Raw genomic sequence first — 16,195 nt, 5'->3', positions numbered from 1 at the left:
CGGCGCTTTTATAAGAAAGCCAAAAGAGAGAGTTGGCTTTATTATATCAATGGAATCAATTCCAAAACTCCATTGAGAGTGGTGTGGCGCAAAATTAGGAAACTGAGTGGAAAATTTGTTGCGTCACCATTACCCTCATTAAAAGTCAATAACACTCTGATCACAGAGCCCACTGAAGTTGCCAGTGAGCTGGGAAAACACTTTTCTCAAGTTTCCAGCCCTGATAATTATTCTCTAGAATTTCAGAGAATTCGGAAGGCTGAAATGACTGAAATTTGATTCAGGAAAATCTGAACCATACAACCACAAATTTTCCTTAAGAGAATTTCAGGAAGCACTCTCTTCAACTGAATCAACAGCTCCCGGGGGTGATTCAATTTTATATGAAATGCTTAAACACCTCCCAGATGATGCCAAAAAGTATCTACTCAAGATTATAAACAAAATATGGGAAACTGGAATTTTACCCAAGGACTGGAAAATATCCATAATTGTCCCCATAAAAAAGCCTAATAAAGACGCTTCCCAAGCCACCAGCTATAGACCAATAGCTCTTACCAGCTGTGTTTGTAAGCTGATGGAGAAAATGATAAACACCAGATTAGTTTGGCACCTGGAAACTAAAGGACTAATAACTCCATTTCAATTTGGTTTCAGGAAAAATCGTTCCACCCTTGATCCTTTGCTGAGGCTGACCAATCAAATCCAGCAAGGATTTGCCAAACGATGTCAGACTATCGGGGTATTTTTCGACCTGGAGAAAGCATATGACACTACTTGGAGAATTGGCATCTTAAAACAATTGCACAAAATGGGCATATGTGGAAGAATGATTAAATTCATATATTCCTTTTTTAACAGAGATTTTTAAGGTTAGAGTGGGCAACACACTCTCCCAACCTTTTGTGCAGGAGGAGGGTGTTCCACAAGGAAGTGTGTTAAGTGTGACACTTTTTTCAGTTGCAATAAACAGTATTGTGCAACAAATATCACCTGTTAAATGCTCGCTTTTTGTTGATGACCTTGCAATATACTGCACAGGATATGATGCCTCGTCAGTATGTAAACATTTGCAAAGGTCTGTTAATGCTATTACAAAGTGGGCTGATGAGAATGGTTTTAAATTCTCTTCCTCGAAAACAGTTTCTGTAAGATTTACTAGGTGCCAGCGTGTGGAAGAGGTTCCCACCCTTAGTTTAAAAGGATCTATCATTCCTTATGAAAAGGAAGTAAAATTTTTGGGAATGACCATTGACCAGAAATTGACATGGGCCAGCCACATAAATGCCTTAAAGACTAATGTTAAACAATCTCTCAATATTTTAAAGGTTGTCTCTGGATTTAGTTGGAGAGCTGATAAAAAATCCCTGCTGAGACTGTATGACTCGTTGTGTCGATCCAAGCTAGACTATGGCTGTCAGATTTATTCCTCAGCTTGTAAAACCAAGCTGAAGGAACTGGACGTTGTACACAATATGGGGCTGAGAATATGCTCAGGAGCTTTTAGAACTTCGCCTGTTGAAAGCATATATGTTGATACAGACCAACTTCCCCTTGATCTAAGGAGGCAAGAACTAGGATTAAGATACATGGCTAGAATTAAAAGTGCTCCCAAAAATCCCTCCTTCCAAGTGCTGAGGGAAGCAGACTCACGGGTCTTTTTCTGGTACAAGAGCCTCTAGACCATTCCAAATTAGACTAAATGAAGATGTTAGGGATAGTCATCTTAAATCCCAGAAAGTCATGGAAGTGAAACATCCTGTGTATCCTCCATGGCTTATCCCAGCAGCATCCGTGTGCAAAAAGCATATAACAAAAAGACTGTCCTGAGGAAGAGATTAGGGAAAGTTCTTGGAGCACGATACTGCCCATACTAATGTGACAAAAATCTATACTGATGGATCAAAGTCGGATAGTGGTGTTGGCTGTGCAGTTATCCTTGGTGATACAGCATATACAGCTAAACTACCTGACTTTGCATCCATATTCACAGCAGAACTAACAGCCATAGTCTCTGCCCTGGATATAGTTTTTGAAAGTAGCGACACTAATTTCGTCATCTACTCGGACTCCAAAAGCACTTTAGAAGCAATAAAAAAATTCAATAGCTTCCATCCATTAGTTCAAAAGTTCAGGAATCGCTCTTCCATTTGTATTATCTGGGTAAATCTGTCTCTTTCTGTTGGGTCCCTTCTCATGTGGGGATTTGTGGAAATGAGATGGCAGATAGGGAAGCGAAAGGTGCTAGTGTCTCTTCAGAAACAGCCTTTAGTAAAGTGCCTCATACAGACCTAAAAGGTCCTTTTTAGATCTTATATTTTAAACAAATGGCAAGAAAGATGGACTTCTTCTCTTGCCAATAATAGAAAGTATAGAAAAATCAGAAATAGTATATTGCCGTGGCTTTCGTCTTTCCAGTCGGATAGACGAACAGAAATAGTTTTAAGCAGAATGAGGATTGGGCACACTTATTTGACCCATCAGTTTATTTTAGAAGGGGCAGCCTCCCAGAGTGTGCTTGCTTATGTGGTGAGATGCTAACAGTGGAGCACATTCTGGTTGCTTGCCCCAGATATTTTAACCAAAGAGAGAGATATTTTAGAGGTAAATCCCTCTGTGATATTTTGGGAGATGAAGCAGATATTTCTGCTCTCATCTCCTTTTTAAAGTCTATAAACATTTTTAATAAAATTTAATTATATTTTATTAATCACATCATAGATATATATATATATTTATTTATTAAGCATTTTCTTCATTAATTCATTCATTTATCATATTGTAATTTATCTATGAACCATCTTCATCATACACTCATTAACTCATTTTCATAATATAATTTATTTAGTTTCCATTACGGCGCTGAATGGCCTTGTTGGCCCCAGTGCCTGGGCTTTTGCCCTAAATATCATACATCCATCCATCCTTCCTTACGAGAGTGAAGTTAAATTTCTGGGGATGACTATTGACCATAAATTAACATGGGCTAGCCACATAAATGACTTAAAGTTTAATGTTAAACAATGTAGGAATATTTTAAAGGTTGTCTCTGGATTTAGTTGGGGGCTGATAAGAAATCCCTTCTGAGGCTATATGACTCTCTGTGTCGATCTAAGCTAGACTATGGCTGTCAGATTTATTCCTCAGCCTGTAAAACCAAGCTAAAGGAACTGGATGTTGTACACAACATGGGGTTGAGAATATGCTCAGGGCTTTTAGAACTTCGCCTGTTGAAAGCATTTATGTCGACACAGATCATTTACCCTTTGATCTAAGAAGGCAGGAGCTAGGGTTGCGATACATGGCTAGAATGAAAAGTGCTCCCAAAAATCCCTCCTTTCAAGCACTAAAGGAAACAGACTCTCGAAGTTTTTCTGGTACAAGAGCTTCTAAACCATTCCAAATTCGACTGAATGAGGATGTTAGGAATAATCACCTTAAATCCCAGAAAGTCCTGGAAGTAGAATATCCTGTAAATCCTCCATGGCTTATCCCAGAAGCATCAATATGTAAGAAACTGTTTAACAAAAAGGACTGCACTGTAGAAAAGATTAGGGGAAAATTCTTAGAGCACGATGTTACCCTTACTAATTTTACAAAAATTTATACAGATGGATCTAAGTCAGATAGTGGTGTTGGTTGCGCTGTTATCCTTGGTGATACAGCGTACACAGCTAAATTACCTGACTCTGCATCAATATTTACTGCCGAATTAACAGCCGTAGTGTCTGCCCTAGATTTAGTTTTTCAAAGTAGTGACTCTAATTTTGTCATATACTCAGACTCTAGAAGCACCTTAGAAGCTATTAAAAATTTAATAGCTTTCATCCATTAATTCAAAAAGTTCAGGAGTGGCTTTTTCGTATATATTGTCGACGTAAATCAGTCTCTTTCTGTTGGGTCCCTTCTCACGTGGGGATTCGCAGAAACGAGATGGCAGACAGGGAAGCGAAAGCTGCTAGTATTTTATCAGAAACCTCTTTTAGAAAAGTGCCTCATACAGATCTAAAAGGTCCCATTAGATCTTATGTTTTAAGTAAATGGCAAGAAAGGTGGACTTCTCCCCTTCTTGCCAATAATAAGAAATATAGAAATATTAGGGATAATGTACTACCGTGGTCTTCGTCATTCCAGCTTGACAGACGAACAGAGGTTATTTTAACGAGATTAAGAATTGGGCACACTCGTCTGACCCATCAGTTTATTTTTTGAAGGAAGCAGCCCTCCAGAGTGTGCTTACTGTGACGAGACACTAACAGTGGAGCACATTCTGGTGGTCTGCCCCAGATATTTTAACCAAAGAGAGAGATATTTTCAGGGTAAATCCCTGTCTGATATTTTTTTTGAGATGAAGCAGATATTTCTACTATCATCTCTTTTTTAAAGTGTATTAAAATTTTTAACGATATTTAATTTTATTTAATAATTTATTACATCACGTAGAATTTTAATGACAATTTTTTTTTTTTATGTATATAGCACATCATTCATTAAACTTCATACCCTTATTTATTGGTCACATCACTTCATTTTATTTATTAATCATTTCCTTCATGAATTCATAACTTTAACATAATTTATTTTCTTTCCATTACGGCGCTGAATGGCCTTGTTGGCCCCAGTGCCTGGGCTTTTGCCCTAAATATCATACATCCATCCATCCATCCTAATCTACAATGAAAGAAAAGTTTACAGCATATAATTTTCCCCTAGTCAGCTGTAAATTATCATGGGAAGCCTAAAATCAAGTTAAAAATGCAATCACATTTATTAAAACTTGTTGGGAAGACACTAACCTGTGCTATTCCCTCATAGGTTTATGCTGCTGTATTTTGGCTATTGCCACTGGAGAAGATTTACACCACTATAGTAATAACTTTACTTAAAGACCCGTTTACTCACTACAAAATGTCAAATAAACATAACAATGGCAACATATACATATATATATACAATCCCATAATACATAAATTCTTTTGAGTATCCGGGGCAGTCCAGACTCCAGACCAGAATCATTTCATGTGGCAACAAACTTCTGATAAATTATTACTCTCTTCCATATATTTCATGTAATTTCGATATCACATACAATTATATATTATGAGTGTCTTGAAACACTTACTAATATACACACAACAATAAATCGTAATAATATAATTTACAACTCTATGAAATACAGCAAAGTATCAGAGCAATTGTCCAACACGACAGACACAAGAGACAACTACGCGTGGGCCGGCCGCATATTTCCCAAGTCTGGAAGAGTATAGGGATAGGGAAAATTAGGACCAATCAAAGAGCGCGGAGCTGATCATGACGTCACAAACCACGCCTTTTAGCTCCTCGGTCCCATATCCATTACCGCCAGTCACGATGCCGAAGAAAAACTTTACAAATTCACAGTTTATGGCTTGTATGACTTATACATTTTAGTGAGATATATCTAAAAATAATGCAACACTAATTTAACAACAATATATTCTTCAAATGAGATACACCGTGAAATATATTATCCGTTATTGGCTTCTCCTTTTTGGTAATAATGGTCAGTGCCTGTTAACTCCTGCTCGCAAAGTCGATATTTACTGCATAAATAATATTTCCATCGCGAGTTTCTTAATTATATACTTGAATATGCATGTTCAATTCCATTTATAAAGAGTTGCGATAACTCATGGGATGAGTCAAAAATATAATAGACGGTAAAAATTATGGTATCTGACCTGTTTGTAGGGGAAAATAGGGATAGGGAGTAGGCTTACGCTACGGATTTCTATAGACATATGCTATTTCGTAGTGATGCACATTACTGTGCATTGTATAAAAGCAACATACTGGTCATTACTAGGTCATGAACAGGAATCAGACTGATATAGTCCCTACTATTTACAAGGACACAGTATCAGCTTCATTCATTAAATTATTGCAAGAGCTAATGTGCCCTTATTAAGGAAACCTACGGTATTGTTGTATTGGTGATCTAAGTTAGTCTACTGTAACCAAATATAGTTACTTGACAAACTCATCCTGTCAGTAGCTAATCTGAATAAGGTTGTTTTTCAAGGTGTGCTTGATAAGCTGTAGTAACAAATTGCCTTTTTGAAGTGGATTCCGTTTTGATAACCTTCTATATGTCCTTACCTGACTGGTGCTTGTCATTCATTGTGTACAAATATATAAAAAGCTTTCTATTGGATATTTTTGCTTCTAATTTTTACTTTTCATACATTGTGTACAAATAACTAAAAGGTGATAATATAATTTAGTACTGAATATTTTTAGCAAGCCCTTACGTGATTTTTACTTAAAATTCATTGTGTACAAAGAAAACACTGATTATTTAATCTATATTTAATATCTTTAGCAAACCGCTCGTACTTGTCATTCATTGTGTACAAAGAATTAAAATGAGTATTTCATTAGTATTTAATATTTTTAGCAATTGTAGGAGTACAGAATACCTATTTATGGAGTTACAGTAGACTTTTTACTGAGCTGAACTAAAGCTGAATTGATGCATGAATTTATTAGAACTGCAATATGCTTTAAAATAAATATGGATGACACTTTTTTCCAAACTCTCTTTCGGCAGAAAATTTTATACAAATATTCAACATGTATTAATTAAAGCCAGGGATAACAGTAGTATATGAGTATACCACTATTTTCATACAAGCTCACACTCAATAGCCAAATGTACGCCTTAAATTAAGTGCATAAATTTGTCGTCAAAACTGTATCCTCCACATTTCATTTAAGCGTAAGGCAGTTATTACTTTAGTACTGTACATAATACCTTTTTAAAGCCTGAAACAACAGGCAGTAACGCCTGAAAAACGTTCCATCCTCGAGTGGGCTAGTGGTAAACGTTAAGACTAGCAAAATCCCTACACACACACACACACACACACACACACACACACACACACACACACACACACACACACACACACACACATACATATATATATATATATATATATATATATATATATATATATATATATATATATATATATATATATATATATATATATATATGATGAGAGTTCATTTTGACAGGTGTGGTTACAATGAGATAAATGAGAACTCAGTACTGGAACATGAGTTTATTCCAACGTTTCGACCGCAGAGGTCTTCTTCAGGGAAGTGACAAAGTACAGGTTGTAGCAAGTATATATACAAAATCATATTCCCGAGGGCTGCCTAATGTTTTAATCTCCTTACCCTACCCGACACTTGCAGCCCTGAGGAATATGATTTTGTATATATACTTGCTATAACCTGTACTTTGTCAGTTCCCTGAAGGAGACCTCGGCAGTCGAAACGTTGGAATAAACTCATGTTCCAGGACTGAGTTCTCATTTATCTCCATATAATCATATATATATATATATATATATATATATATATATATATATATATATATATATATATATATATATATATATATATATATATATATATATATATATACATATATATATATATACAGTATATATATATATATATATATATATATATATATGTATATATATATATATATTATATATATATATATATATAACACAGTACTGTACATCCTTGGGGCTAAAATGGACTTAATACTGAGCTGAGACTTAAATTTATACAATAATGAAAGCCAAATAAAACAAACTGCATTGAAATAATATATCGGTAAATGTTCAGTTTGTTCTTTTGTATATTTTTAACTTACAAGAAGTACTTTAGGGATGAGAAAAAAAGTATATTGCACAGTCCAGCACATAACACTACATCATGTCAATATTTTAGTAGCTTTCGCCGCCAACTGGGTACAATTTATAAGAATTAAAACTGCTTATTTTTTTCACAAAAGTTTCTTTCCACTGCTTGAATTCTTCTCTGCACTTGACATTGGTTCTGAGTTTTACACAGTCTGTTCATATTTAATGTCAACATTTTTAAAGCCGTCTCTTTCAAAGTCCAAGATTAATTCATCTTGGTGGGAGTCGAAGCGCCGCGAAGTTCTTGGCCTCCTGTCTGTAGTCTGTAGTGCTTTTACAGGTCATATACCATCATTTTTACCATCTTGTATTATATTGTTTTATTCATCCCATGAGTTATTGCAACTCTTTATAAATGGAATTAAACATGCCTTTTCAAGTATATAATTTAGAAACTCGCGATGAAAATATTATTTATGCAGTACATATCGACTTTGGGAGCAGGAATTAACAGGCACTGACCATTATTACCAAGAAGGAGAAGCCAATAACATAATATATTTCATGGTGTATCTCATTTGAAGAATATATTGTTGTTAAATTAGTGTTGCATTATGTTTAGATATATCTCACTAAAATGTATAAGTCATACAAGCCATAAACTGTGAATTTGTGAAGTTTTCTTCGGCACCGTGATTGGCGGTAATGGATATGGGACTGAGGAGCTAAAAGGCGTGGCTTGTGATTGACGTCATGATCAGCTCCGCGCTCTTTGATTGGTCCTAATTTTCCCTATCCCTATACTCTTCCAGACTTGGGAAATATGCGGGCCGGCCGTGGCGTCGTTTTTTCGCCATGTGATTCAGTGGCGAAAAAATTCTTTCTTTCTTCTTCTTTATTTTAGTAAGAGATTCTGTTTGCTCAGGTCAGAGTGGAGGTTTGGCTTTTGTATCGGCGCAGAAGCTGATTTCAAACTATTATGGCTGTGATGGTAAGCGGTATATAACGCATAATTGTGGTCTTTGCAATAGAAATTTTGCAGGAATCTTTCATAAAAGCAACAATACATTTTTGATAACCGAAACTTGCCAAGTTGCCAAATTTGGTGGTTGTTGCCAGCCACAAAATTCTGTTGCCAGCCACCTCAGAAAGTTTCCAAATTTGAGGTTTTTGGCAACCCTGGTTAGCGATGAGTGTTGATAAGTGCTTTTCTTTTTTTATTTATTTGCAGAACCATGATTCCCCCTATCACATCTTCTGGTTGAGTGAAGCTTCTTTCCCCTCTTCTGTTATGAATGCCAATTGCATGTTGACGGCTCTGCTTAAACAGAAAACTAAAAATAGACTGCTCTTAGAGGATAGTAATTGATTGTTGAGGACTAGGCCTGGGAAAGAATTTGATCCAATTGATGATGGTGATAACGACCCCGACAGAGTAAGGTTCTGGGATTTGACTGCTTCGTCAGATTGACAGGAGTTACCGTTTGCCCACGGAGCGGTGGCTGAAGTGCCTGTCTAGACTTTTCAGTGTAGTGTGTGTGGGGCGACGGTGTCCTGTTATTTTCAAGTTCTTTTGTTATATTTAGGTTGTGGGGATTTTTCATGTTGTTTGCTTTAGTTTGAAGTCGGTATTGTGGTGTTTAAATGTTTGTTTTAGTTTTAGTGAATATAGTTTTAAGGAGCATGTTTTGTTTAATTGTCATTTCTGTATGAGGGTCCAGTTACCGATAACGTAAGGGGAAAGTCTGTGTTATAAGTGGTTTTTGTAAGTATGAAAAATTCAAGCTTGTGGGTCTTTTTTTATTTTATTTATTTATTTATGTACTTATTATAATTTTTTTTGCATCCCGCCAAACCTACACTATCTGTTTGGTGACGGGTTTGTTTGATTCAGTGTGAAATCGCTGTTGGGAATATAAATGTAATACCAACGAATATGAAGTAGCTACTGTTGCATATAATTATAATATAAGCAGGTTAGGGGTAATTACATTTACTTTGTTTATTACAATTAGAATCATAATTACCTGACCTGTTATTGAATTGCAATTACAACTTCAATTACAAGATGGGGAACAATATAAAATACAATCATTAGTATAATAATTTCACAATTTTAATATTTCAAAATTGTAATTACAGCTACAAATACATATATAAAATTTATTGCTCAATTACATTTCGCACACTATTTCCTTGAAAAAAAAGCAAAATGCCGATAGTTGCAAAGAAGACTTTACACTTGAGTTTGGTGTCCTTTTACAATCAATTTCTGCAACAATTGTAAGTTGTAACTTATAATACCTTTAGTACAAATACAAAACAAACATATCTAAAATATTTTAGACCTCCTGCAGAAATTATCGTTAACATCCTATGATTTGCCTAAGTAAATTTTAGTATGTTTACTGTGTTGAAAATTATAATGCTTATAAGAAAATAAAACTGAAATACAAAACTCAGATATTGGAAAAATTTATCTAGAAAACTTAAAAAAAAAAGAAAAATGGAATCAATCATTTTTTAAAATTGGTAGCTGGCTTGTTAAGATTCTCCCTTAAAACTAAATTGGGTAGCGACTCAAAACACCTCTCTATTGCATTTGATTAAGAGGAGTTCTCGAAAAGTAAGAGGACTGCTCTAGCATAATTTCATATATATTACTTTATTATTTGAACTTTTCAGTTGCAGTTACAATTACAATTACCATTAAGTATAAATAAAAACAAATGTAATTACTAACTTAAAAACGTGTAATTAAAAACATTTCAAATAAATCAAATAAATTACAATTACTCCAAGACGGAATAAAAGGTAAGTGTTTATTTGTAATTGGTAAAGCTCTCTTATATATATTCAAACGTAGGTTAGAGAATTCGCGAACACTGTTACCAAGCTCATTTTATGAAGCAGTGCTCAGCGAGTCATTCAGTTCTCAATATAACGTTATTAACAGGAACAGAAATTACGTGAGTATATTACAACTTAACAGTAGTACCTTTATTTCATACCATAATGATTATGTTCCCTTTTGGCTAATCCTACAATCAAGGAACGATATAAAGATATATGAAGCAAGGTATTCTCTTACTCGACTCGAAACAAAGTCTGAATCCCAACGGAGGGGAGGTCGTCAGCAGGATTTTTAAATGGGTCAGACTTCATAACCACTCATAATGAATCGAAGGGACTTCAGAAATCTGGTGCTGCGAGGACGAATTATATCACTTACGCAACAATGGCCTCTCGATACGAGCCATTGCACGTGATGTTGGTGTGTCCCCCACCACAGCACAGATGTGGATAAGGAGGTGGGAGGAGAGTGGTAACTTGAACGACTTGCGTAAGTTGTTAATGCTGAATGATTGGTGAATATGAAGGAATTATGTTCTATGTTACATTGGTCATGTTTATTTTATTTTGCTTATTTAACGTGAAAGTTTCTTTCTTAAATGTGTTTCGTGTCTCTACTATAATTTTGGTTAGACTACAAATATCCACAGCCATTCTAACACAGTAATATTTCAGGTGCACCTCCATAATTCCACACCGGTGCAGTGGGTGGTTGGCCCTTGCCGACCTCAACCATGAACAAAGTTAGATAGTCGATCGAGTTGTCTCGACATAATTAAGCCAACAAGAGCATTTTATTTGTGCCCACCCCCTCACAGTTATTATTTATATGTTAAATGTCATTTCAGTGATGACTTAGGAATGATTTACAGTTTTAATAATCACCAACCAAATTGAGAATATTATGGAATATGTAATCACATTCTATTTTGATATGCTTTTGAAACCAAATTATGATCAGTCCTTAGAGTACAAAAATCGAGAATCTAGAATTGATTGCAATATTATATAAAATATCAGTTAAACATTTAGATATTATGCTCGCTTAGCTAGGCCAGGGGGTCAACGGAAAATCACCCCAGCTGAGGATGACGCCATTGTCAGGGCGGCTCGAGAGCAACCCTGAACCAACGCCGAGGTTATTCGTGAAGACCTTGGATTAGAGGTGTCATCGATGACAGTACGACGTAGACTCCAAGCTGCCGGGATTCAGCACAGAACTCCAGCGATGAAGGAGCTCTTGACGAAGCGACATAAGGCTGGAAGGCTTGATTTTGCGCAGCGTCACTCTGACAGGGCTATGGACTTTTGGGGCCGGGTCATCTTTAATGACGAGAAGTGCTTCTCATCCACATCGCATGGGAAACTGCACTGCTGGCGAACAAACAAAACTCGGTATGATATGCAAAATCATTACTTGCATCAATTATCAATTGCGTTCGTCTTTATATTACTTATTAATCTTCAGATTTTATTCCACGGAAATGGATTGTCCAAAAATGTAAAGGGAGTAAACATAAATAAGAGTGTTATTTTTGAGATTCATATTTAAGTAAGGGACAGTGGCATCATTTGCTCTTTTTCTTCAATTAATTAAATGATTAGATAATAGAATTCTTTTCAGTGTTGTACATCACTGAGAATTTAATTCTCCAAAGAAATATATATATATATATATATATATATATATATATATATATATATATATATATATATATATATATATATATATATATATATATACATACATACATACATATATACATATATCTTTAATTTATATTATAGACCATTTTTTCTCATTCAGATACGAATCCCGCAACATCGTTGAGGTATTTCGATCCGGCCATGTCACCTGCAACGTACGGGGCGGGGTGGGGCTGGGTGTGTCTGCATGGTATGAGTGATGTGTTCTGTATCGAGGACGATTTACAGCAGCTAAGTATGTTGAGCTGCTGCAAACCTCCTTCTTGCCTTCGTTACAAGAAAGGAATTTTCCCTTCCCACCAGGGCCCATCCTGTTCATGCACGACTGGTGTCCCATTCACACTGATCGTGTTGTTCAAGAGTGGTTTGCCAGACAGGATAACCTGTTTCTTCTTGAATGACCGAGAAAAGGAGCAGATATGAATGTGATTGAAGATTTGTGGGCCCAAATGGTGAACACATGGAAGATGGAACATGAGAGAACAACGCAGTAACTCATGACTCACATCAACGTTCGGTGGGAAATTTGTAGACGGAGACCGCAGCAAATTCTCAACCTTGTTCATTCGATGCCCGACAGATTGAGGGAAGTGACTGAGAGAGAGGGTGGATGGTCAAGGCATTAGATTGTATAACAAATGTGATATTTTTTTGCAATAGGTTATAAAATTTTCTCATTTTCTTCTCACTATTAGTTATTTGATTATATATTTTAATAAACATAATTCATAACAAGTTTTTATTATAACCATGATATTCTTGACATAATGTTTGAAGTATCTGTAAACAAAAAACCAAAAAATTGCATAATGCCTCCATATAATAATGAGAGTATTGGTGTAAACTTTGCTGCTTACTCGGGCCCCACGCGTTTTCGATGTTTCTTCCTAATCATTGTTTCTTGTTAACAACATTGAATTATAGAACTGAATGACTCGCTGAGCACTGTTTTCATACAATGAGGTCGGTAACAGTATTGGAAAATTGCCTTACTGTAATGATAACTAGGAATTCTAAATGTTCTAAGTGTTAATCAAAATAACGAGAGAGAGAGAGAGAGAGAGAGAGAGAGAGAGAGAGAGAGAGAGAGAGAGAGAGAGAGAGAGAAACCTTCCATTGTTAGACATTGATAGTTAGAGAAGTAGGGAGAGAGAGATTTAGAAGGAATGAACAGAGGGAGGGAGAGAGAGAAAGAGAGAATTTCAAAACATATCTGTGTTTTGGCTATGGCATTAACACAAGACCAGAACTCAGGAACAAAGAGGTTTGTAAACTAGCACTAGAACAGCAAAACCATGTCGTGATTAGAAAAGCAAAACACGGGTACGTGTTATGATTGTGTCATATGCTTTGTAAGATATTTTAAAAGGTAACTGTCAATTCATTAGATGATACCCTCTCTATGTCAGCCACTATAAGGACAGCCCAAATGCCTTCACCTATCACCTAAGGCCAAGGAAATATATAGTCTATAATATATATCAGGAAATACATCATTTTAGAAAAACAACAGTTAACCCGTAAAAGGTCAACCACATCATATGACGTGTTGCAGAAGTAGTCCCACACAGGTTATCCACGTCATATGACGTTCTTAAGTTTTTAAATTTGCGCGCCTTCATAGCTCATTATATCGATATTGTTTCTGTACTACTTAGTGCCTTATTAGTCATCATGAGGAGAAGTCTTGTTGGCTGCTTGCACTGCTCGTCCTCCATTTGTATGAGCTGCATGGGGCCGGGGGAGGGGATGTATGGGTGGCCTAGGAGGTTGTCAGAAATGTCAAACCAGCTAATCCTGGGTGGCAAAGGATTGTTGGTGATAACTTTCTGCCTCACACCTTCAATTTTGATGAAAGTATATCAGGAATAAAGTGATCTTTAAATTTTTTGTTTAATGATTTTATAATGGAACTGACTGTAGAGGAATCAAATCGATAATTTCAGTTTATGAAAGGGGGTAATATATCAAGCGAACACTCAAGGGAACAACAGTGGTATGACATTACAGTATCAGAGATGAGAAATTTCTTTGCTTTGATTTTGCTTATGGGTATTGTCAGGAAGGGCAATTATCGTGATTATTGGGTCATTGGTCCTCCTGAATGCACTAATTTTTTTCGAAAGTAATGTCTTTGAATCGTTTTATAAACATTTTACGTGCATTACATTTCTATGACCTTGAAGGACATCTAACCAACGCAGTAGGCAAGAAAACAAAATTCGTGCAGTTTGATCATGAGAAATAAATGCTAAGGAGTGTTTTACTCCTTTTGTAATGTAGTCATAGATGAGAGCCTCGTTTTATGGAGAGATATATCATTTAGATAGTATATTCCTGCCAAACGCCACAGATTTGGATTGAAACTCCAGTAGGAAGATCTTCAGGCGTTGCAAGCCTTCTAATGATTCATTTAACCATTTTCATTTTGATTCTTTTCTGTAAATATAATTACTTAATTGAACCAAAGTGTTTGCGTAACATTCCCTCATGAAGTAGAGCCCTAAGCTCATGTGAATCATCCCCTTTTTCTTTTCTTCTTGTGATTTCCCTTAACGTAAAGTCAGATTTCCAAGGCCAAATAAATAAAGTTCCGTTGCCGGTCTGTAAAGGTATTCTACAAATCTAGAAATCCAGGGAAATACATAAAAATGACAACCTTCCCATAGATCTCGTTTTGCAGTTGCAGTTTCCCCTCTATTGTTGCTTTGTTGCATTTGCAACTCGCCAAATCGGCGACTAGCAAAGCTAAGCTGGGTGTGAGACAAATTCCGAACCTGGTACTAAGAGCACAGAGCAAGAGAGTTGGTCTACGGGTATGGAAGGCCCTTTAAAATGCTTTCTGCACACACAATCCTTCTTGAATATTTGCTCAAAACCTTGGGAGTCGAGGAAAAGGGTTTGCTTCTTACTTGTTTATTTTCTTTTATATCATTTTCATTCAGATTTAATTCATTCCTTCCCAAAGATACAGATTTACTTAACCATTCTTCGTATTAATGGTTAAAGTAAAAACTACAGTATAAGATTTTGGTAGTACTGTATATGAAGTATCTTTAAATACTCATCTTTTGAAAACCAAAGAATTTTAACAATTGTGTTTATTTTTCATCAATACAAAACTTATGCAAAACACACGAAAAATTTTTTAAATGAGGCTTCATAAAATATCAAGACCAGTTATTCGAAACCCATGTTTAAAATAACATATACAAATGCATAATCCATCCATAACTTGACTCATACAGGGTCAATTAAATTCTATTTTTTAGAATATCAAGAAATTTTCTAGAAAAAATCGCGCTTATACCACACATTTATTGACGATAAATAACCGATAGTTTCTTCAGAACACCAGTTACAGGACTTAACCCGTAAGAGGTTACATATTTGTAAACAAGGTTTACTCTCTGAGGTTACGAAAAATTTAGAAATATTTTTTTGGTTTTACCAATGCCAAATGATCCCAAAGTAAAGAAAATGACATTTGAAAAGCAAGAAAATAGCATTGAAAAGGCACGCTTCCGCTTTTTATGGTCCAAAATCGTAAGTTTGCATTATGGGCTGGCTACTGAGACATAATCCTTGCGGTCTTTTTGTCGATTATAACTTTTTTTTTTTTGACATTGCTTACCTCCCTTATAAGTCCCCTAATCCACCATTTTTTTTACTACTAATACGAACAATTTATTGTATTAATTTTTCAAAATTGAAAGTAGAAACAGATTTATTTTACTTTTTATTCAGTACTGCAACTTACAAACTACATTTTTTTTGTAAGATCTTGAACAGAACCAGTTTGACAATCACATAAAACGAACAGTTTCAATCCAAATCTGTGACGTTTGGCAGGAATATAATATCTAAATGATATATTTCTCCATAAAACGAGGCTGTCATCTATGACCACACTACAAAAGGGGTCAAAC

The sequence above is a fragment of the Macrobrachium rosenbergii genome, chromosome 46 (assembly GCF_040412425.1).
Source record: "Macrobrachium rosenbergii isolate ZJJX-2024 chromosome 46, ASM4041242v1, whole genome shotgun sequence".
Lineage (NCBI taxonomy): Eukaryota > Metazoa > Arthropoda > Malacostraca > Decapoda > Palaemonidae > Macrobrachium > Macrobrachium rosenbergii.
This window is presented reverse-complemented; position numbering follows the sequence as displayed.